General features: G+C 42.8%; 1 protein-coding gene across 1 annotated transcript in view; it reads left to right on the forward strand.

The window, feature by feature from the left end:
* Positions 1-25,082, forward strand: part of LOC112118973 (cytosolic carboxypeptidase 6) — a 1,367,858-nt gene that overhangs the window by 1,110,160 nt on the left and 232,616 nt on the right. The gene's annotated exons all lie outside the window — the stretch shown is intronic.

Consider the following 25,082-nt stretch of genomic DNA (forward strand, 5'->3'; position numbering starts at 1 on the left):
TCTGCTACCTTCTTAACTCTGACTGCAGGGAACGACATAGGCAATTTCACGTGGGTGAAGTAAAGGTTAGATATGTTGAGAGTTTTTGGGTGGGCATGGGCTCTTTAGATCCACACTGACATTCCATGGATTCCCTGCTGCTTTGGAGTAGCTTCAGTTGGTTAGAAGAGACAGAGAGGAACAGAGGTGGGATTATGGGGCTATTTCTTTTATAATGACACTTTGAAACGTTGGCTGTGCCTTCGGTGTACATGCTAATGGTCATACCTCTTAATGGTCCTATGGTCTTGAAATAGTTCCAGGAGCCATGTTATGCTACTCCTAGGATCTGCAAAGGCAAAACATTTAGAGAACTCCAGTGACTACTAAGTAATCTTCCTTTCCCCACATAAATCTACCTGCCCTGTAGATTTTCCTGCAGGATTATTATTTATACACTGCTATTGAGGTGCATGATGCTTCACAGACATACATCTGGCCCATAATTTGTAGGGTCCTTTGGGATGCCAGGTATTATGAAAGGACATTATAGTTCCATTCATAATTGCTGAGCTGATAGCACATTATCATTTTAGCCTTTCATATTATGCAGAATTTTCAGCTCTCCTGGACTAAAAGGACTGTTAATGAGGTAGCTGGAAAAGCATCTGATCTGTTTGCAATTTTTTACTTTATTTGCAAAAGGCCTAATGTAGCTAATAACTTAAAAATGAGTATAATAAGCAGAATGTTACCTATTATGTTGAGAAGAATACAAAATGCCTGGTAATGTGCATGATTTGTAGTTAGCTAGCGCTGAGCTAGTAATTTACAACAATTTATTTCCTGCTCATGGAAAATCCACAGGCAGATCACGATTTATTTGCTTGAATTTATTGGCTGAATTAAAAAACCAACAAAAAAACCCAACAACCCTCCATGGATTGATCGCTAATATTTGAAATTTCAACTCTGATGCTTACCAGTCATTGGTCAGTCCATCTTGTACTTTTCTCTTCCCTGATTGGATTAGTATCAGAGGGGTAGCCGTGTTAGTCTGAATCTGTAAAAAGCAACAGAGGGTCCTGTGGCACCTTTAAGACTAACAGAAGTATTGAAGCATAAGCTTTCGTGGGTAAAAACCTCACTTCTTCAGATGCAAGGCAAGCTTATGCTCCAATACTTCTGTTAGTCTTAAAGGTGCCCCAGGACCCTCTGTTGCTGATTGGATTAGCACACAAACAGTTCCAGGGAGCAGTTGTGCAGATGTGACTGTAGGATTCAGAGATCTGTTGGCTGCGTAAGTTCCACACTGCTGATGCAGGCAGAGTCTTTAGTGTCATGCTCAGCAGATCTCAGTCGTTTGGATTTTCTTCGCATTATCTCCCTCTTTCTCAAAGTAGTGGCTGGTGACTCTTCCTCCGGCTCATTGAGGGTTCACATTTGTCGCTCTGCCAGCTAGGATAATGAAATGGTTAATTAAACTTCATACTTCGGGTTGTAAATTGATCTCCTGCCTCTGTCAGGGAGTTTTTCCCCCAATACACAGCACTGCATAATTGGCAAGCCACATTATGGGAGTGTCTTTGATATCCTCTGAAACATGCAACACAGTGGTCACTATTAAAAGTCAGGTTATGTAAATTAATATTAGTAATTAATTAATTAACAGTTACTGGGTGGTGGTGAAGTCTCCTAGTTATCCTATGATTAGAATAGGAAATAACTAGAGCTGGTCAGGAATTTTTTCACTAAATGTTTCTTTGTTGAAAAATGCTGATTCGTCAAAACCAAAACGTCTGCAAAATTTTGTCAGGAGGATTTCTCAGCTCAAAACATATATGAGAGAGAGAGAGGCAGCAACCATAGAATAGCCAGTTGCCCAGTGATTAGTGCTCTCACCTGGGATATGGGAGATCCAGGTTAAACTCCCTTCTCTGCCTGGTTGAGAGAGAATCAAGCAGAGTGTGGACATGAACCTGGATCTCCCATATCCCAGGTGAGAGCACTAATCATTAGCCTCTAAAATTAGTTTCTCTCTGTTCTGATGCAGATGACGACAAACTCTAAAACCTCAAATATTTTTGCAAACCAAGTTGCTTGTTTTCCAGCCAGCACTAGAAAGAACTGCATATTGATGTAAGACAGGCTGGTAACAGCTGGCTGACTTTTTCATGGTAACCACTATCTGGAAGCAGGATATTGGACCAGCTGGACCTATGATCTGCTCCAGGATAACAGCTACTTTGTTCCAAGCGCTCACTCTCTGAGGTTAGTGCTGTGAGCCAACATCGCAACAGTAATGCCAAAATTGTCTATTGTCTGCAAACTACTGCTAATACTCCAGGGAATGGAGCAAATGGGTTGTGACTCTGTGGGGACTTTCCATTGGTGAAATGTTCATAACCAGCAGCAAGTGAGTTTAATATCAGAGCTATAAAACATTTGCGCTCGGGGCACAGAAACATGCTCTGGGACGGTTGTTTATATGCTCTGTACGTTCCGTTTTTTTTTTTTTTGAACAAATGTTTGTGGACATGAACTTCAAAGGCGTATGTTGTGGAAATTGGGTGTTAAGTGAAACCTAGGTAAGTATTCATGATGGAAGTATGTGTGGTTTACCAAGCAGGGGACAAAAAAGATGATATGTCACCAATCTGACTAACCAGGCTGGTAAGCAACGCAGCCCAAAGTTTGAATATTTGAGATCTAACCATAGAGTAAAAGCCAAGATATTTGTTGAATAGATCTGAAAAAAAAAATCTTGATCTGCTTGTAACATTACTCCATAAACCCTTAATAGAAAATACATTAACAAGTATAGATATTCTTATAGGTATTGTACATGCATATATACCTGGAGATGGTGAAACCACCTCTGCTCACCTTATTTGCAGTGAAGATTCTGACCAATTCATAAGGAATCAGAAGTGTTGCCTTTTCTTATAACACTTTCCTCATCAGGCATTACCCAAAGCTTTCTCCCTCTCCCCCAGTATATAGGAAGGGCTGAGAAATGAAAATTCTGCTGTTGTCAGTGGGCTACAAGAAACGCATCAGATTCAAAATGCCAAGCAGAGTTGCTTAGATACGCATGTTGTGGGATTAGTGAGGAGTAGAGGTGAGGGAAAGTTGAGTTCCCAAAGTGCATAGTTCACCCATCCCTAATATGAATCAAGGTTCTGAATAGATAATTTGGATGGCTTACAATTTGGATACTCACTATTGTTTGCCAGCGTGCTAACATCACGAACCTTTGCCATAAGAATGCACTTGGGAGGATGAAACTGCCATGTTCAAGTGTTTCTTCCTTCAATCTTTCAATGCCCTATCTTGTTCTTTCACCTCTAATGTATGAACTAATAACAAGAATTCACAGCTCATTGCATCTTCAGGATATGAAGATCCTGCCACAGAACAGGGAGATGGACTAGATTGTTTTCTAGAAGCTTTTTAAAACCAGGATCACCTTTATGTGTAACCCTCTTTATAATTACAGGGGAGGTGGAAACTGTTTAAAAACAAAAGTTTCTATATTAATTACAGAATAAAGCCATACATTGAGGTATTTAAAATGGCAGCTCCTTAAAGTGGCGTCTTTTTCTGGTCAAGGTGGCGACCTGTCTTCTGATTCCACCTGGATTGAAAGAACCTTTCTGGCAGATTTCCGTGCAGGACGAACATGGCAGAAATGGACAAATTTGATGTGTGGAAAAACCCCTTTCTGTGGGATCTTCCACAATGATGCTAACCTTTTCTTCCTTGTGGGATTAAACTGTCGGACAGTTCTGTAAAACTAAGGAAAAACAGAATGATTAGTCTTATTTGGGGGAGATACACTTCTGCATCTCATTCCTGGCAACAAGATCAAACCCTGATTGAAGACAGATACATTTCCCCTTGTAATGCCCAACCAAACTCTGTTCCCTGGCTCTAAATCTTCAGTAACATCTAGGTCAGGGAAGGTATTTTTCCTTAACTTCTTCTCTGTGGTTTAGCATAATCATTCATTTAATATATGACACTACCCAGGGACATAGGCCAAGGAAATACAACGGCATGTTCTCAGTTTGAAAGTCATGCATCCTGGGGGTTGGCCTGAACTTTCCATATCAAGAACTTGTTCTAAAAGTCAGCATTGTGCAGTTGAATAGTGCAATGTGTTTCTGCGGGTGAAACGACTGTACCACTTCATCTTCACCTTATATTAGTTCCAATCTGTCAACCTCGCCTTCCTGAGATGAGACCCCAGGGCGGCAAGAAAGGGAATATGTTTCTTATTCTGGGAAGGTCTTCAGTGAGGCATCCTAGAGATGCAATGTCAAGACAGGAGAAGAGATGCCTTTTGTGGTCCATGAGTGTACTCTCTGTTCCATGGCATTTATTGTTGCCTTCATTTGATTTGCCGTGACAGTGACACAAATAAGAAAAGTAAAGTCTACGTGTTAATTATAACATGCAGAGCGGTCATGTCTCAGACCTGGATTGCATTTATGGCTTGATTTTGAGACCTGCACTCGTATGCAAGAGTGGAGGGAGGGGGCACCCAGATCTTCTCAAATCTCCTTTTCTCTCCTCCCCCCCCCCCCCCGGCCTCTTTTAGGTAGCAGGCACAATTCTTTGAAGTCATCACAGCCTCTTCTTGCTAGTGCAACAGAGTCACTAGATGAAAGGTGGTCCTGCCCCCTTCAGACTGGCCAACAGAACTGGTTCACTGAGAGGTGGGTGGCAGAGTCCCCATTGAAGGGGTCCTGCAGCATGGTCTCTCTAGCATGGACCAGGGCTTAAAATACAGTTTACCCCTTAAGCTTTTTAAATGGCTGTTTCTTGCCACAATGCTTAGGACTGTGTTCTTGGTAGCAGCTTGCCCTTTGGCACTGGAATGTCTGACAGCCCATCCCTAAGGCAGGTCTGGGGTCTGGGCCGGCCAGATTCTGTGTTACTGAGGGGTGAGGGGAAGGACCCCACTGTGGTGCGCTTGGACTTGGTCACATGTTGAATTTATTCTTCAGCCATTCTCAAAACCCCTGGCCACATATGGCATTGTGATCTAAAACAGGCCTCTAAAGAACACACCAGAAAGGGCAGAGAGCTGACTTCTGCACACTTTGCATTTCCATAGCACCTTCCACAGGAGAACCTGGAAATGCCTTACAAGTCTTTAGTGAATCAAGTTCTGTCCCAGCAGTTCTCTGAGGTCAGTAAGGCCTCAGGGCCAGACGGTGTGGTTTGCACACTGCCCTGAGGATAGTGTTGACAGCTCCACACTATCTTCAGGGCAGTGTGCAAACCACACAGGAGACGCATCAGAAGGGATTGTATCAGAGGCACAAATCATCCCCTGTCAATTCATTGGGCCCACTCTATGGGCCAGTGTGTGAGAAGAGAAGGGACAGGACCCCAGCTTCTCCACTTCCTTGCCTGTCCCCACACCTGTAGTTGTGGAGTCTCCTTGTGGGCTCCCCTAACATGCCTTCACTAAGGGTATGTCTACACAGCATCTGGGTGGTGTAATTACCAGTATAGGCAGATATACACATGCTAGCTTTGCTCAAACTAGTGCCTAAGAATAATGGTTGCAGTGGCTTGGCCTAGCCGCCCAAGCATAATCCCGCCTGACCCCAAGGTACATACTCGTGTGGCTAGCCCAAGCAATTTCCTGAACCATGATGGCCACACCGGTGTTTTTAGAAGCTAGCGGAGTTAGCGCTTGTATGTCTACCTGAGCTGGGAATTACACCTCCTAGCTGGGAATTACACCTCCCAGCTGATTTTTGAACATAAAGGACAATCACTATCTAGCTCTGAATCGTATAGTTCCCAAAGCCAGGAAGTGAGCCTGTGGCTTCGTCGGGAATAGAACTTGGCTTATGTGACTCCCAGTTTTGTCATCTGCCTCTGAGACTTTTCTTAATTTTCTCCCCTATACAGGAGGCTTGGACCATATTTGCCGTTAAAAGCGCCCAGGCTCATGTCTTTCATACTCAGCACCGCTGAACAGATACTCAGTGAATCAGACAAAGAGCTTGTTCTCAAGCTGGTCACATTTCTACTGACCCAGGCAAGGGTATTGTCCCTGTGAAGAACATCTTCCAATAGAGCCATACTAGTGTCAGTGATCCATCCTAAACCCTGACATTACAAAGAACACCATGTTTGCTGCTGTCGCGTTCCCATCCTCCTCTAGTGCTGAATACATTGGGAAAACTCCAAAACAAGTCATAGGAAGATGACAAGAAGTCAAAAACTTGCTGCTGTTTTTTTAAATAGAGAAGGCACTACCCTTAGGTGAGGGATACGCAAGAGAGAAAGTGTGTCAGGGGGGAAAAAACTTCAGTGGAGGTGAGAAACTTTCAGTTCTTTCCCCCCTTCTTTTAATCCCTTCTCTCTGGGCTTTGGGGGAGGACTTTTTCCTCCTTTGCACAGTGGCAATGATCATGAATACTGATAAGATAACACAATGCTTCGGGAAGCTCCAAGCAGTCCTTTCCTACATAATTTCTTAGGCTACTGAGCACCCTGTTTAAAATGTACCCAGTTAGCCACTGGTGTTTTGGGAAAGGTTTTGGATAGCCAAGTGGGTCAGGGATTCGTTAACGCCCCCACCCAGAAAAGGCACGTTTAGAATGCCTTGGTTGTAATTTAATGATTGCTGTGTGGGAGTAGAGTAGACGATCAAATCGTTGTTTTTCCAGGCCTTGGTGGGTTCTAAAAATAGTTGAGGTTTAATTTCCACTTTCACAGGAAAAAATTGAGGAGACTGCTGATGATAACAATGTAAAAGGGGAGGGTGAGCTTTGATCTGCAAAATATTCTGGTAGAAACCAAGATCAGGCCCATTAATCTTGCCAAATATAATTGTTTCGGGGAAGAAGGGTTTAGGAAAGCTTTAGAAGGACCAAGCCATTTAATTTAATTAATTACCATTAATTTATAAACACTTCTAAACGCCTGTAAAATTACAATGCTTTTTTTAAACATTAAACATAGCACAAAACAAACAAACAAAATGGGGCCTATTTTCCCTTGAAAGATCCACCTGTTTATATGTAAATTTGGGGGTCTGTTGTACCATATTGAGAACACTTTCCTAGTGATCTCTTGGGTTTTCCTTTATCATTGTCACCATACTCTGCTAAACAGGAGGCAGTGGGTCTAGATGATAGAACATGGGCCTAAATTACCAATCTTACACTAGAAAACAGAGCTGCAAAATTCGGATCTGGACTCAGATCTAGGGTCATCTCTAATATGTCTATACAGCAGTCAAAGGATGTAATTACAGCTTGTGTAGACATACCTGAGATAACTGTAATCTAGCTAGCTTGGGTCCTGGACCAGCAAAGCTGTGGTAGCATGCACTTCAGTGCTGGCTGTACAAGCCTATGTGGGACCTTGGGCACGGTGAAGCTCTGGGACCTAGCTAGCTAGATTAAAGATAGCTTGGGTATGTCTATCCAAGCTGTAATCACACCCTGTGATGACAGTATCAATATTCCCTAATTTGAACAAGGGCAACCCCTTCCATTGCTTGCAAGGATAGTCGTTAGATACAGCTGGTGATGCAGGTGGAGTGGGGAGCCTGAGGGAGCAGACATTGTAACTTAGGACAATTCCATCTTTGGGGGGTTTTTACTTGATGGAATCTTTTTTGGTATTCTATTTATCTGAAAACCCAGAAGTAAAAGTTACTGTGGACTGGACATGTCAAGTGGGTTCTAACGGTCAGTTGTCTTGCTGTGAGATATGGCTACCTATACATGTAATGTCATTTGCGTAATATCCCTGATTATTTTTCCCCTAGCTTGCTAGGGGGAAGAAAGGATTTTTTTGTTTCATTTCATCCATGCATATGTAATTCACAGGTGGAACTGAATTGAAAAACAGGGTATCCATCTTAGAATGACAAGATGAAGCTTTCAATAGAGTTTATTTTTCCTAATTAGGTGTTTGTCTTTGTGTATTCTATATAACAGCATATAAGTAAACAATCATAGACCTTTGAATAAATTTATTGGTTTTATTTATGGTTCTGGGCATAAAAAATCTATAATTACCAGGTACAGCCACAGTATAACTGGTATTTAATGACAATTACTTTTTGTTACCATAGAAATGAGTCCAAAGTAGTTACCTATAATTTCTCATTCCCAAACCTCACACATGTTGTATTGCAGTATTACCATAGTAATTGCCTATTAGTCATCATAAAATAAGCAGTTACCCAAAAGATATCAGGACACTGTGAAATTTCTCATCTTCTGCAAAAACTTACAGCACATGCTGCTCCTCGTTTTCCTTTAGTTGGATTTTTCCACAAACAAAAGAATGTTGGTGGTACGGAAACCAGAGTGGAGTTTGTTTGGATCTCTCAAAACGCACAGAATCACAGAAATCATACATGGAAAACTAAAGAGATCCATCCCCCTGCAAATGCATGATTGTTCCCTACCATAGATTTTATAGGGCTTTGTCCAACTGCGTTATAAAAGACGCAAGCCACATCCCTTGAGAGTCTATTCCACACCTTAATGTGGTAGTCAATTATTTTTTGCCCAGGTCCAAATTTCTTGGTCAAGGTATAGTCAAGGTCCAGACTCCAGAGAAATTAATGAAAAAAATAACAATAATGATGATAAAAAGTAAATAAAAAGAGTTCAGCGTCTAGTTAAAAAGCATCTGGCAGTTCTGACTTGGCCTGCGGTCTGCCTATTGACTACTCTTGCCTTAATGTGTGTCACTGTCAATGAATTTTTTCTGATACTTGACATAAATTTCTTTTGTCTGATTTCTTTAGTCCCAGTTATAGCTTGGTTTATATGTTGTAATTGTTGAGAGACAGTGTGGCCCAATGGATAGGACCTCAGAAGACCTAGGCACTATTCCCAGCTTGTCACAGAATCATAGACTAGCAGGGTTGGAAGGAACCTCAGGAGGTCATTTCATCCAACCCCCTGCTCAAAGCAGGATCAATCCCCAACTAAATCCCCAAATGGCCCCCTCAAGGATTGAACTCACAACCCTTGGTTTAGAAGGCCAATGCTCAAACCACTGAGCTATCCCTCCCCCCCCATCATGGGACTGTGGGCAAGTCATTTACTCGATCTATACACAGTGCTTAGCACACTGGGGCCCCCGTCTCAGCTCAGACGTCTAGACACTTCTGGATTGCAAATGGTCAATAGTAACTATGCCCAGGGCTGATGATGGGGGTAGACCATGTAGGTGGCTATTTTGCTGGCTCATTTTTAACAGCAGCTCCAACACAGCCACTCTATGCACGTTAGCCAGGGCAAGTTCCCAGAAGATCTGCCTCTTTAAGGGTGACCACCACCAGCTGGATGTAGCTGGGGTTTGGGCCAGGAGCTGCTTCATTAATGGAAGGGGCAAAGCAAGCAGCTAGAAAACTGCCATAACGGGGCAGCGGGAGATTCACCTACTTGGGCATAGCCAGTTCTATACCACTCCACTCCCGGCACACACCACCCAACACAGGTTTGGAGGGGGCATGGCTGGACCCGCCTTTGCCCACCCAATTCAGATCCAACACCAAACACAATTTAGGAATGTTACATGTTTTGATCCTGGCTGCCTGTGAATTTTAGAACTCATGCAATATACAGGACTGACAGCCCTGGAGAACAAAGTCCATGATGGATCCATGTTCACAGACCCAGTACATTATGGGCAGCTGCAATAGAGAGAGCGTTGGTAGAGATGAAAGGGGGTGTTTTGTTTGCCCCCTATTCCTGCACATGGCTGGTAGAATAGCCATTCCCTCCTTGCTTGGATTCCCCCCCCCCCCCCGTGCTGCTTTTATTGCTCGTTAACTGTTGTGATCTTAAGACAGTTTCAGTGGTTGCGGTTTTGCTCACCATTACTTTAAAAAAAAGTCCTTGTAAAATGGTTGTTATCCTTTAGCTTAAAACAAATAGCAGCTTGCGAAAGGGTTCCCATCTCCTGCCATTGAAAATGCTCTTTATATTGATGTGGTAACTGCTCATTTAAACCATATTACAGCTCCTGAGTATTTTTCAGTTGCTATTGATGTGACAAATTCTCTCGCACAGAGGACTGCACTAATCAATAGAGTCAGCATATGTGCTTTAATAACAAAACCGCATGCCTCGGGGTCTCCGTTGAATCTGAATCTTTTAGGAGCATTAAATAAAGCTATGTTTATTTTGCTTTTGGTGCAAAAATGCCTAATTTAATCCGAGTTGTTGCAAAGGCTGGAAAATAGCGTTATGGTAACAATATTGCATGTGACTAATGTTTAGCTAGTGTCAATGCCACTATTCTGTTGTAAGTGCTGCCTTCTCCTTTTAGTTAGACTGATCTGGAGCTACAGAGTGGCCTTTTATTTTTAGAGGAGCTGGGAGAGGAGTCATAATGAGAAATATTGAAATCCTGGCTCTTTTTATATCTGCTATTATTCTGCCAAGAATGAGGCCTGATCTCCTTAAAGAGACAGGGCTATTTATTTTCCATTTAAATAGCACCATTCATGACTATTGCCTTAGAGCCATTAGGATAAGCAGCCATCTCAGGAGTCCCAGCCAAGTGAATTGAAGTTTTGTACTTAAGCTTCATTTATGCACTTAGGCTCCCACATCAGCTCTTTCTCTACGTTTTAAAAATGTCTTTTAAAATGTGTTTGTGACTGTAATTAGCGATGGTTAATTCCTAGACTCCGGGATTTTATTCCTGACACTGCCAATGACTCACTGCGTGACTCCAGCCAACTTGCTTAAGATCACTGTGCTTCTGTTTCCCCACCTGTAATTTAGGGATAATAATTACATACCTGCATAGCTAAAATTAGCTGGGAAGCTAGAAATATTAGCACTTGTAAAATGCTTTGAGATCCTCAGCTGCAAAGTGCTTCATGAGTATTACTGTTTAGCCAAATGTTGTCCTTAAATACTGACGTGATATCAATGAGGTGGTGTGGGTGTACCCAAAAAGCAGAATTTGGTTTTTAAATCTTGCAGGTGAGGAAAGGGTGAAACATGCTGAGTTGATCTCTGAACAAATGTTGAAATAAACTGAGCTCTCTTGTTATAGCAGCAGTTGCCAGACTATGATCCATGGCATTTGTTAAGAGCGGATGCAAAGATCTGCATAGAGGAAGTCATTTGCAATACACCACAAGTTTAGTTCCCCTAGAAATCACAGGAACTGTGCTACATATTCTTGGATGCCTTCTGCTGGCACTTTCTCTATTAACTAACTAGTTACATAAGTACAGATATAGACCACTTCTGTAACAGCGTTCTTGTTGGTGGTCCACCGACAGCTGGCTGGTTTCATGATAGTGGCTCCGCCTCCTTATTTCAAGCTGTTACTTTCCACTGAAAGTCGCTAAAATATATATCCAGTGATTACTAATCTTACTTTTCCAAGTGAACTGTTGCAGCATTTGACACAGGGATGTTATCCAGTCACGCTTGTATGACTATAGCACCCTTGTGGCCAAGATGGAGTCTGTTCTGCAGGCAGATCTGACCTAGAAAAGGCGCACGCAGGAACACATTAGGAAAACTCCTTTCCACCCTAGGGGCATGTGTTCCGACCCCTTCCCCCCCAGAGTAAACACAAACACACACACACACACAAATAGTACAATGAAGGTAGGAAAGGGAAATATTTATTTACAGAGGGATGAATGGAGAAAATCAATGGGGGGGGAAAGATGGAGGGAGCAGTAAAACAGGGTTACATCCAACACAAGGCCCAGTGGTATCACAATATGAAGGGGCAGATACCGAGTAAGGCATCTAACTCTGAGTTCAGGAATCCTGGGTAGAGTTCCAGTCCGGCAGTGGGTTTCGAGTGTTCCTGGTCATCTTTGGTGCCAGTAAACTTTCCCCAACAAACCCCTCTGGTGCCCTCTTCTGACAACCTTCCCACTCAGCTAACTACAGCCTCTCTCCTTCCTCCCAACGCAAGGTCACAAGCCCCATACTGGGCAACAGTGATACTGAGTCCTGCTCCGGTTTGTCCTCCTCAGGTGATTCCTTCCTGATACTGTGCTCCTCCTAGGGCATCCCCAGTCAGCCACTCTGCCCTCCCAGGCTTCCGTCTGGTTGTTGGATGCTTCACTACGTGAGGGCCCGTTCACTGTAGGCCTCTTGTCTGGAGCTGCAGACACCCACACCTTCTCACCTTCTCCCTCTGCATTGCCCTGGAATAGTCAGCTCTTCCTCTGCCTCAGGACAAGGTTTTAAAGGAGCCTTGCTCTCTAAACCCAAATGGGTTACACTTGGAAAGAAGGGGGTCTACATGATAGCAACTGGAGAGGGAAGCCTCCATGGGACAATTAGTGTAATGATCTGTGGCCTGCACTGAGGAAATTCCCTGAGCTCATGAAATTATAGGGCTAGATTTTCCCCAAAGACTTTTTGTAGAAATAATTGCATTGTCTATGAATCCTGTTCATGAGATTTCTGATTACTAACGGCCCAATTCCTGTGAAGTGTTCAGCGCGTCTCGTAAAATGTCATACAATTCAACTCCTAGTGACTTCAGGAGCACATGCATTGACCCCCAAGACACTGAGTGTGCATTACTCTTCAAAGTCATTATATTCGCTCTGTCTTTTTCCCCTGCTGTCCTGACCACCCCCCGTTGGTCCCTCCTTGTGATACTCTCACCTTTGCATTGATTGCAACTCTGTGCGACAAAGCTGGCTTATCTGACCCCTGGAAAATTTGTCTATGAAGAGCTGGTTTGGGATGGTGTTGATCTGCTGTTTTGGGATCTGCACCACACCCTGTTCTGGCTGCTGGCCCATGAGGCATGGCTGGGGCTGCCTTTACACCTTAGTAACCCCTAGCTGCAGGAACAGCCCTTGGAGTTCTTGGGTGCTGACCTAAATTAGAGCAGCACAAAGGTTGCTCTGCCTTTACTGTGGACTGAACTGGTGCCAGGATGGCCCCAGGATTAGGGAAGCACAAAAACATTTTAGAACCACTTTTTCACCCTGCTCGTGACCTGCCCCAGCTGCTCCTTAGCCTGAGCAGAAGCTCTGGGCTATTGTCTTCATGTGTTGCTGTAACGTGGTATAACAGTGATAGCAGTTGGATGTTCCACAACTCATTGGAGGGGCTCAGCACTTTGCAGGATCGGGCCCTAGGCTTGTTTTATTTGCAGTATTATTTTGAGGTATAAATTGAGTGCTCCCCTTAACCAAACTCCTGTCGTCCCCCCCCACACAAATCTCTAGCTCAAATTAAGTGTGGTATATGCCATGCAGCACCTTGAATTTTTGTTCAGAGTGACGCTCTTTAATTTTTCCCCTTTTTAAACAGCATCTGCTAACCTAAACCTACAGATTCGCCATATGTGAGTGAAGATTGCTAAGGAACTCATTTTTAATTAAATGCCCGGTAGACCGAGATCCTGGCTTTTTCTCTAGTTGCACCGATTTGTATGCTATCACAAGCAACTAGTGATCATTCATGTAGACCCTGAAGTAATCACATTGCCTGTGATCCAGTTTTATCATCTTAGACAGTTGAAGAGTTGGTATTTAACCTTAAATCTGTGAAGGATTTATCACGTCTAGATGGAAAAGTCCAACATTCCTATTATAGACAAAGTTGTGTGTGTGTAAAATCCCATTCAGTTATTAGAAAAACAATAGCTGCCTAAGGTAATGTTTGTCTGTTTGTTTTTTTTCCTGGATGACAGCTGTTCTTTTCTTTTTTAAATTGCAGTACTTAAAGTGATGGCAGCTTGCTGTATAATTTATAATATTAGTCCTTAGGGCAGCGTCATGTAACACGAAAACAACCCCAAGAGAAATCTAAATAATAAGCATGCGGTATCTAAAACAATATTATATTAATAAAACAATATTAAATAATTTGAGGATGTATATCACTTTAGGAGAGTGGGGAGGATATCGGCTTCCTGAAACTTTCCATTTTCATTTCATTGTCAGCGTGGTGCATGCAAACTCCCTCATAGCCTGATCTCGCTGCTCTGTGGGTGAAACAGAGCTCTCCCTTCTCAGTGGCAGATCTCTGAAGAGCCCAAAGTTTTATTACATCTGGAGGAAGGATCCCCCTCCACACTAACACCCTGGAGACTGAATTTTCCAAAATGTGTGTAAGTCTGGATACAAGTGTCCCAGTGGGTGCTGAGTGCTTGAAATTCTGGCTCTTACTCGGATGCCTTAATAAGCGCTAAGTTCTTTTGAAAATCTGGCTGAATGGTGGGTGCTGGGCTGTTCTGAAAATCTGGCTACGTTGTCAGCTGCTAATGACGTTTCTCCTTTAGCTCTAACAGAAGAAGCCTATGCTTTTGGAGAAGGGGGCTGGAGTTCTAACCAGCTCTCTCCCTGCAACTCCGACTGGCCATGGAGATGCAGCCCAGTGACCACCATGAGTTTCCAGGTGGCCGAGGATTTGCTGAAATGTGATCTGAGCCCTGTGATCTATTTCTTTCCCTAACCTTTACAAATGGGTTTATTATAAAAATTCACAGGTGAGTATGTGGGTGCCCAAAACAGTCCTCCCAGGAACTAAGACATCTCCTTATTCCTCTCTGGAGGAGACCTGAATCATGGGTCAGAGAGCATGGGGAAAGCCGCCTCCATGTGACTATTACTTCCCCTCCCACACAGGGTAGACAGTAACCAGGGCAAGGACTCTGCACCCTCCCCGCTCTCCTTCAATGTACAGGGCAGGGAAGCAGAGAAAGTAATTAGCCTAGTAGCAGCGTACTTCCCTTCTGGAGCAAATGGGGAGCCAGCAGGGGAATTATCAGTCTCGCGGTTGTGTTGCCCCCTTGTTACGGGGTGAAGGTGAAAGGTCAAGCTAGCCTGATAAGAGCCAATGGCTGATGTTTGGGTAGGAAGTAGCTACTGGAGCAGATCAGACCGCTTTACTTGCTGTGTGGCAAAGATATAGGCCAGAATGGAGTCGTAATTGTAAGAGAAAACCAGGAAATGGCTTGTCAGGGTGCATTGGGCTGTACGGCAGACAGAGCATTGGAAATTACTGCAGATGTGGGATGGACAGGTATTTTAGCCTTCATCCCCATCATAAGCTGGAAGGGATGTATATTAATAAACTATAAGCGAATTAACTTGCAGCTACTCAGCGTTAACCCAAGTCCCCAGGGAAAAGAAGTGCTTATTTCAGGTTGTGCAGATCATAAACCTGCTGTCTTGTGTAATGCATGTGCTCTGAATACTAATGGCCTCTTTTCCCTTTCTTTATTGACATGGCCGCTGAGCTGATGAATTGCATAGATTATACAGTGATAATGGATGGGGAAGGGGAATTTCAATTGTCTCTTTAACCAAAATATCAACAGTAAATTCTGTCGGTTTGTCGAGAGCAGCTGGTTTGCTAATGACATCGGAACGCTGCTGCAATGCGGGAGGGGTTGGCTTAAATAGCTCCCGCACATGCATCAACCAAAGTCAGAGAGTCATATTTATAGGAAAGGGAGGGATCATTGCAACATCCGGAGGCCAGTGCGGCAATTGTCCTGTCACTCTGCCCGTTAAACTGGAGACAGGGAAAATCTGACACTCTCCTCACTGCTTCTAAGCCCAAGGGCTAGAGGTTGCCTCACCCTTATGCTGGTGCACAGCGGGGAGGGAGGGCGTGAGGAGCCACCTTGCCTGGACAGCATTGCTGGCTTAGCTTTCAGGGATACTGCTCCCTATGTATTCTCACAGGGCAGGCAGTAGCTGAGGAGTAGGTGGAGACATGGCAGTCACAGGTGACGGTGGGGGTAGAGGGATGTTGAACATCTGAAAGGGGTGTAGCAGTGTGTGTTCCAGGTATTCTGCCTCTCTGGATTTCAATGTGCATTGTTCATTAGGCTGAATGATTTTTTTTTCTTCTTCTTCTTCTTCTTCTTCTTATTATTATTATGCATTTATATTGCAATATTGCCTAAAAGCCACAGTCCTGTTGTGCTAAGCACTGTACAAACATAGAATACATGATAATCCCTGCCCCAAAGTGCTAAAAGACAAATGTGCAACTGGTGGACAAGGCAACCAAATGAGCTGCGGTGGCCGGGAGAGACGGAGTATCGAATCTGATAGGATGTGTGCAATTCTTAGCCAGCGAGGATCAGGGATCACCATTACTAATCATCCCCAACCAGCCAAAATGCACTTCATCTACTGACAAGTCCTAGGTCTTCTCCATGTTTCTTCTCCATGCTTCTCCCTTCGTGGCCAAAGCATCTCTGCAAAGGACAGTTGACCCACAGGGTTGATTTTTTCAGAAGTGCTGAGCTCTCCCTGTTTCTTGGGAAGTCAAGTGACTAATACTTAGGAAGAACTAATTCATACACTTTTGTTTCATGTTAGATCATTTTGCATGTTAGGACGCATATCAAAGCCCCTAGGATGCAAACAACTCCAACGTCTGTACTGTGAATCTTGTTAAGAACTTCATATGTGGCTCCTCTCTCTCTCATGGACTGAACCAAAACTCTGGATCTGAGTACAATGGATTTTGGGTGTTCTGATCAGATCTTTGTATTTCAAACTCATCCCTAGTTAGATCTGAAGCACTGGAATGGGTTATCTAGAGAGGTGGTGGAATCTCCTTCCTTAGAGGTTTTTAAGGTGAGGCTTGACAAAGCCCTGGCTGGGATGATTTAGTTGGGAATTGGTCCTACTTTGAGCAGGGGGTTAGACTAGATGACCTCCTGAGGTCCCTTCCAACCCTGATATTCTATGATTCTATGATCTCAAGATGGTGAAGATTCAGGTATGTGATTTTTTTTTTTGAGAACTCAGCCCTATGAAGTGAGATTTGATTTTCAAATTATTGTTCATTGCAGGGGAATTTTGATTTTGGAAGAATCCCATATGACTGACTATTCCTCAGTCTTGCTAGCTGAGGTGATATTTATGGGTGTGACTAAGAACAGAGTTTTTGCCAGACTCTACCAGTACTAGGGATATTCACGGTCTTTTAAATGGTGAATTCCATTACAATGAATCATCATCATCATCATCATCATGGCAAATCTTTAAGTGACATTGCCTACTTGCAGATCGAGCGCAACCTGGATTAATCTCTGGCAAGGTGCTTTGGCTGTATAGTGATAGACATAAACTGAATATATGCTGCAGTGGTGAAATAGCATGGGAGATTATTTTTGTGGTCTTTCCACACCTGTTAGAAGCAGGAAGTACTGAAGAACATTTCTTCCCACAATACTATTGGTATGATCATAAATGGGATATACCTGAAATCTCATGAGTGGATGTCCAGTACCATTTAGCAAGGGTTTGGATAGTTTGGCTGAGCCTTGTGTCAGTATCCAAACTTGTGAGGTTCACCCATCACTACAGGAAGGGTAGAGTCCCTAAACTGCGAAATATAGTTATAGAACATGGCATTGGTGACAAGTGAAGTTGAAGGTAGGCCAGGACTTGCTGCACCAGGAAAGGAAAAATATGCAACAGATCCAACAAATATTATATAAACATGGAACTATGGAAGGACTGAGAGATCCTTCCCTGGGCCCTGGAAACAAGTAATGCATTTTTATATACCTGGGAATATACATTGTTAAATTACCAACTCTTAAAAGGTTTAAACATGATTTTAGTGATTCATCAGTGTAAATAGCAATGTAATGCATTTTTATATACCTGGGAATATACATTGTTAAATTACCAACTCTTAAAAGGTTTAAACATGATTTTAGTGATTCATCAGTGTAAATAGCAATGTTAAGTTCTGGTGAGCTGTACCTGTCTTTGATCGTTAATCTTAATTTAATTAAAGTGATCACCTAAATTTCTCTCTGTGTATATCACAGTGTTACTGTTCAACAACCTTTTTCACCAAATGAGAGTTATTGATAGCAATAAGTTGATAAAATACCATCAAAATGACAAGCGATGTAGTACACTCCATCCTAAAAGCCTCTGTCTGACAAGACTGACTCTCTCTCTTTGGTGGACTCTGTCATCATCAGAAAATGAGGACAGTAGAAAACAATCTCCGGATGTTTGTGCTCAGCTTTTATAAGCAAAAATTGGAATACAACAAAAAACTTCAAACCAGCGCCAGCCATGAAGGAGATCTCAGTGCAATAGAGCAGGGCAGGATGTGCTGGTGTGTATGTCTTGGAATAAATGTGTCTTCTGGGTGTTGAGAACATCCTATTAGCTTGGTTTTATATCTCTTCATGTTGGTTGTTCAATATTCCAGCTCCAACAGCGAGAGAGGTGGAGTCTGGAGTTCCATCTTCCATTCCTCACACGCTCATGCTTCTTTCCCTCCAGGTCACCCTGTGAAGCCATAGGGGGGTACCCGGGAGGAAACTCCTCTTCTTAATAACAACATCAACAACAGAAAGACACAAACCAACATGTAAAGTTGAAGACTTAGGTCCACGTTTTCAAAAATGGCTAGTGATTTGCGGTATCTCCATTTTGGATGCCCAGATTGGGGACCAAATATTCACAGGGTGTGTGCTCAGCACTTTCTGAAAATCAGACCCTTCTAAGGTGTTCCGAGTTCCCACCCAGATCACTAGTCCCTTATAAAGGCCCAATCATCCTATGGGCAGCACAGTAAATGCCATATCCTAGAGGTCAAGAAAGTCCCTTTTATACTAGCTGTAATACCTAGATGTAATATACTTAGTACTGCAGGACATTCTCGTTAACAATATTAGCACTATACAATATCAATGAAGCACAAGTTAAAGGGATTAAGAACTGGCTGACAGATCTCAAAATGTAGTCATCAGTGGGGAATCATTGAATGGGGGGTATTTCTAGTGGGGTTCTGAAGGGATCAGTGCTAAGCCTGATGCTATTCAACATTTCCCTCAATAATCTGGAAGTAAATACAAAATCACGGCTGCTAAAAAATTGTGGATGACACAAAGATTGGCCAAGTGGTAAATAAAAGTAGGGACAGGGAATCGATACAGAGTGATCTGGATCGCTTGGTACGTTAGCCCTATTCAAACGAAATGTGTTTTTAATACAGCCAAATGCAAAGTTTCAAATCTAGGAACAAGGAAACAGGCCATACCTTCGGGTTGGGTGGACAGTATCCTGAAAAGCAGTGACTTTGAAAAGGATTTAGTGGTCGTGGCTGATAAGCATCTCAACATGAGTTTCCAGCACTAAGCTGTTTCAAAAAGAACTAATGTGATCCTTGGCTATATAAACAGGGGAATTGTGAGTAAGAGCAGAGAAGTGATTTCACATCTGCGTATGGCATTTGGTGAGAGCGATGCTGAAATACGATGTACATCTCTGGTGTCCACATTTTTAAAAGGATGTTGAAAAATTGGAGAGGGTGCAGACAGGAGACACAAAAATGATTAGAGAGCTGGAGAAAATGCCGTATAGCCAAAGACTTAAAGAGCTCAATCTGTATCGTTTATCCATAAGAAAACTGCGAGGTGACTTGATTACATTGCACAAGAGGAGAAAATACTGGGCACTGAAGGGCTCTTTAATCTAGTAGAGAAAGGCATAACAAGAACCAATGGCTGAAAGCTGAAGACAGACACATTCAAATTGGGAACAAGTCTAACAGTAAGGGTAGGTCTACACTTACCCGGTAGTTCGGCGGCGAGCGATCGAACTTCTGGGTTCGACTTATCGCGTCTTGTCTGGACGCGATAAGTCGAATCAGGAAGTGCTCACCGTCGACTGCGGTACTCCAACTAGACGAGAGGAGTACCGCGGAGTCGACGGGGGAGCCTGCCTGCCGCGTGTGGACCGAGGTAAGTTCGAAGTAAGGTACTTGGAACTTCAGCTACGTTATTCACGTAGCTGAAGTTGCGTACCTTAGTTCGAATTAGGGGGTTAGTGTAGACCTGCCCTGAGAGAGCTCTTGATCTCTTCAAGGCTAGAGGCCTTTCTGGAAGGTATGATTCAGCCAAACACAAACTCTGCTTTAGTTAGACACAAGTTATTGGGCTCAATACAGGGCTGACTGGGTGAAGTTTAATGGCCTGTTATATACAAGTCAGACTCGATGATCTGATGGTCCCCTCCTTAAATGTTATGAATCTATTAACCGTCTTCCTTTCATCTATCGCTCTCACTTAGGAGCTGCCTTCTGTAAGGTTCCCTAGAACTCTCGGGTCCCACCCAAGTGCTGCTTTTACATCTCATTTTTGCAAGGTGCCGAAAACTTCCTGCAAGATGCTTCTTGTCCTCCACTTCCACTGAAGTCAGTGGCACTCACCACCTTGCAGGAGTGGGCCAGCTACCCTCAGTGCTTACTAGCACAAAATATATGGCACGTTCACGCTGTAGCAGAAAACACACTGGGAGAAGGGCATCCAACAACAGACATAATGATGATATTCACTTATTCATGTCAGAGTTCTTTTATAACAAGAAATAATAATGCAATCAATTTACATGATCTCTTATTTGGGGCCAGTAAAGGAAAAGGTAACCATAGTTGAAAAGAATCTTTTGCAATGGTCCATATTGACTCCTTAAACTTTTTTTCATTTCCTATTTTATAACCCAGTTAATTGAAAGGAAAAATATAACTGTACAAAAGACACATTTTGGAGGAACAACAACAAAAAAGAAAAGCTTCCCATGAGTCTTATTGGTTCAGCTATAATATCAAGTGCGCTGCTGGGGCTCTGTATTGCAGCTCCTTGGATTAGAGGTTTCATTAAAATCTTTTGTTGAAGGTCTTTTCACACAAAGTTTTTTGGAATTCTTCATTCCATCCAATTAACTTTTCTGTATCTTTGAAGTTCTGCCAATATCAGCGAGACTCAACCGGGCTCGCTGGGAAGCCACAGATAGATGTGCAGAAGTCACACTGGGTAACAAGACTCGGTTTGTTGCAGCAAAAAGAGATGGGGAGGATTTGAGAGTCCTTAAGCTGTGAGGGCCTTTACCACTCTTGATTTTCAGTGATTAGGCTGCTAGCTGGCAGTTGCAATAAATGTCTGACTAGTCAATTGAAGGGTTGTTTGTTTTGTTTTGTTTTGTTTTTAAATGGTCCATTTGTCATATGCGTAAATTTAATTGCAGCGGCTTTGTAAATATTAATGTTCTTTCGATCTTATTTTCTGTGCAGTTTAGAAAGAAAAATAGGAATGAAAACATTCCCATGTAGAAAGTGCTTGGCCGCTGTGCAGTGTTCAATGAACAAAATAACTGAAACGGGGAAAGAAGAATGAGTAAGTAAATGCTCTCCCCATCACTCCAAAGACTAGATTCCCAAGAGCTAACCTAATTAGAGAGGGTATCCAGTGCAGTAGGGTTAACAGCTGTTCTGGAGGCTGTAGTCAACTCCTTGAGGAGCTTGAGGTTAGTCTCTGGATGCAGTCCCTCCTGGGAGTGAACAGGAAAATCGCTTACCTGTATGTGTGTGTCTAGCATTCAGAACTAGAGTGCTTAGATACAGTCCCACAGACCAGATTGGAAATAGGTCAGTCAGTCATTTCAGTGCTCTCTGTGTGTTCCTTCTGTGACTGCTCTGATGCTCTGAGTAGCCGTCTGAAGACCACATGGGATTTCATTTAGAACGGTGAACAAAAAAAAGGGGGGGGGTGGGTTTGGTGGTCATCTTGGCTTGTGTTGATGCCTGTGTGTCCTGTTCTCTCAATTATCCCTCATCCTCTCTCACTGGGACACTGGGTGATGCCTCCAAATGAATGATGAGCAATCTTCATTTGACTCCATTTGGACATTTTTGTGTGTGTGCAAAAATGTGCACCTCTTCTGTTTGCAAAAGTAGGCTAGAAATGGCATGAGGGCAGGATTCCCCTCAGGATTTCTAGTAGTTTCAAAATCTGAAAGAGTTTGTGTGCCAGATAGCGGATTAATATCTTCAGGTGCCCACAGGTTTTTACAGTATTTTTTTTTTTTTTACATGGAGATATACCTATCTCATAGAACTGGAAGGGACCCTGAAAGGTCATCGAGTCCAGCCCGCTGCCTTCACTAGCAGGACCAGTAGATATACACTACTCAACGTCCAATATGACAACTTTCAGTTTATATAACATCGAGTATGACACAAAATTGGTCCTTTCACTTACGTATTAGTGGGCAGTTCATTCAGTATAGCCTAAAATTGGGCTCCATATTTAAACGATGGGCCTGATCCTCACCCAAGGATAATTGGCATAGATCTATTGACATCAGTATGTAAAAGAAACCACCAGTGCAGCTACATTGATTGACATCAGCTCTGCTTCTGGCCCACTGTTGTTTGTTGTTGTTGAATTGCCCCAGATGAAGTTAGCATCAGACTCCAGTTCTGGTTAAGGTACCGTACGTGGATGGTCGATTTGATTTCTTATTAGCTTTTAAAGTGTTTCTAAGAATACGGGAATTGCTCCAGAAAAGTAAACCAATGGTCTGTTTAGATACGTGTCCTGTCTCTGATGGGACCTAGTGCCATATGCTGATGATGGTCTACTTGACTGAGCAGCTAGACAATGCAAAAATATCTCTTCTTTGCTATTCTTCATTTTTCCTTTTATTTCAAAAAATCTTCCTTTTTAATGTTGAAGTATTTGCAAACAAGTCTGCATATTTTCACGAGTTCTCGTGAACGTTTATGAATTTTTTTTAGGGATGAATACTCTGACTTGAACCTGTGAACTTAACCTAACTTATGGCAAAATATCATTAATGAGCCCAGCAGAAAAGAAAACCTATGCAAGGACTGGGAAGAAAATTCCTTACATGAAATGACTCATTTCTGGAGGTGAATTTTCCTTTCTTTTCCTCTCCAAGTACTCCAAGCCTATGATGGCTGCTGGGAATTCTAAATTATTCCCTGGCTGATCACTGAGAGAAGTGATGCATTAGACCAACCAAATTGCTAAAACTTGGAATGAATCTGCAAAATGTTTTGAAACACCACAGCCATGTGTTTAATTTTTGTGTGTTTATCTGCTCAGCAGATCCCAGTTACCACCCACTGGTGGTCATTGTTTCTCACTGGGATACCTTGTTTGACATGCTGATACCCATTTTCTCTTTAAATCAGGACTGAAATATCCTCTGTTCTTTCCCTTTTCATTCACACTGCAAACAACTATCGAATCGCTACATGACCCACTCCACTCCTAAAGATTCCCATCCTCTGGGGCAGCAAGGAGGACAGCGATCTCCCCAGGCAGCTTGACCCACTCTTGTCATCCTACTCCATGCTTATGCCCTATTTCAAGAAAACATTCCTATTCGAGAACATCACTTAAGCATTTGGCTTCAATGGGACTTAAGCATGTGCTTAAAGTTAAGCATGGGCTGAACTTCAATACAGAATAGGAATAGATTCAAGCAAATACTCAGTGTTTTTCTGAATCAGAGCCTAAAGAGACAGACTGTGCAAGTTCACTATCAGTATGTGCTGATATTTGTCATGTCCTTTCATGTCAGTTTTGTGGTATCACTACATAAACAACTAAATGTGTGATTTGGGTTTGACCAGGCTCTAAAGATACACCTAGAAGCCAAACTTTTTGAAAGTGACTATTGACTAAACTTTAAAAAGTTTGGATACTTCTCTAAAATCAATCTTCTCGGGCACTCTGATCCCATAGCAAGGAACATAGGAGAAGAGAGAGAGAGAGATCATTAGGGCCAGAAGATATAGTGAGAGAAGGTTTTCTCTCCAAATTGTCCAAAACTGTTGCTGGTTTCTAGCAGGCCAGGATTAGTGCAAGTCAAGCTTTGTGTCTGCCAGGAACTGGATTGGGTTAAATGGGCAGAGGTGAATGAAAGATTGTTTTAAAAATAGATGAGTCAGCATCCGTTTGCCCATGCCTTTTAGCTAACCACTATATACACTGACGCTGTTGCATGTGAACACTGCAGTGATTACAAACATGGTATCACTAATTCTTTTACAACATGCTGGGTGCTGTGTGCTCTATGACTATCAGAGCATGTGTCTTGTGACTGCTCTGAGAATACCAACGTTCTCAAACTGAATCCCCAGTGTGTAATTCCAGGGGAGGAGGAGGGGCGGCACAGCAGCACTATGAAAATAACAGGAAATTTGGAGAGAGACATTTTTGTTTTCTTTGAGAATAGTCCCAATTATGGTTCCAATTGCCTCAGTTAAGCCGCTTTCAGCTCCCAATGATATGCTTGAGTATGGTTCATTACCAGGAAGCAGTTTCCAATATTCTTGAAAGAGAAAAAAAGTTGATAATTGGCCTTTTTCCACTTTACATCTATCTCTGAACCTGTGTCTGATAGTCATCCTGTCCAAACTGTCAAGAGAAGTGAAAAGCAAACAGCCTTTTAGTCCAAATAATATCCTGTAAGCGTTCCAGTCAGACTCTAATATTGCTTTTCTGGGAACGAGGATGGGTCTGTAGTATTTTGGTCAGGTAGGACTCTTTGGGTTTATGCATTTTTTCCTAGTTAAGCTGATGTGCTGGAACAGAGGGATAAAGATCAAGGGTAATTTTGTTTCTAGCTTGGCTAGAATTCTCTGACCTAGTCTGGGGCCAGCCTGTACTATGTATCTGGGGTAACTTTACTAGCCAGGCACATTTAGGCCTGGTCCACACTAACCCCCCCGTTCGAACTAAGATACGCAACTTCAGCTACGTGAATAACGTAGCTGAAGTCGAAGTACCTTAGTTCGAACTTAAAGATACTTACCAAAGGTCCACACGCGGCAGGCAGGCTCCCCCGTCGACTCCGCCTACTCCTCTCGCGGAGCAGGAGTACCGGCGTTGACAGTGAGCACTTCCGGGATCGATTTATCGCGTCTAGACAAGACGCGATAAATCGATCCCAGAAGATCGATTGCTTACCGCCGAACCCAGAGGTAAGTATAGACGTACCCTTAGATATCTTATGTCCATTTAGTGAATATTCTTTGCTGGTTTTTCTGCCTTCATAATGAGCCACGGGCAAACCTCAGTAAGTTTGGAGGTGGAATGCAGTTCAGATAAACAAAGTTTCTTCATATATCACAAAGTTTGTACAAATATCATGGATCTGCAGAAGTCAAATGGGAATCTCATGAGGACATACTATCTGGTCAGATTTGTTAATTCCAGATCTGGCTGGAAATCTCATGCACATGGCCTTGCTCAGGTTATGTTGGTATTTTTGCTGCCTTACCTGGGCATAA

This window comes from Terrapene carolina, unplaced genomic scaffold (assembly GCF_002925995.2).
Source record: "Terrapene carolina triunguis isolate 2854851 unplaced genomic scaffold, T_m_triunguis-2.0 Scaffold104, whole genome shotgun sequence".
NCBI lineage: Eukaryota > Metazoa > Chordata > Testudines > Emydidae > Terrapene > Terrapene triunguis.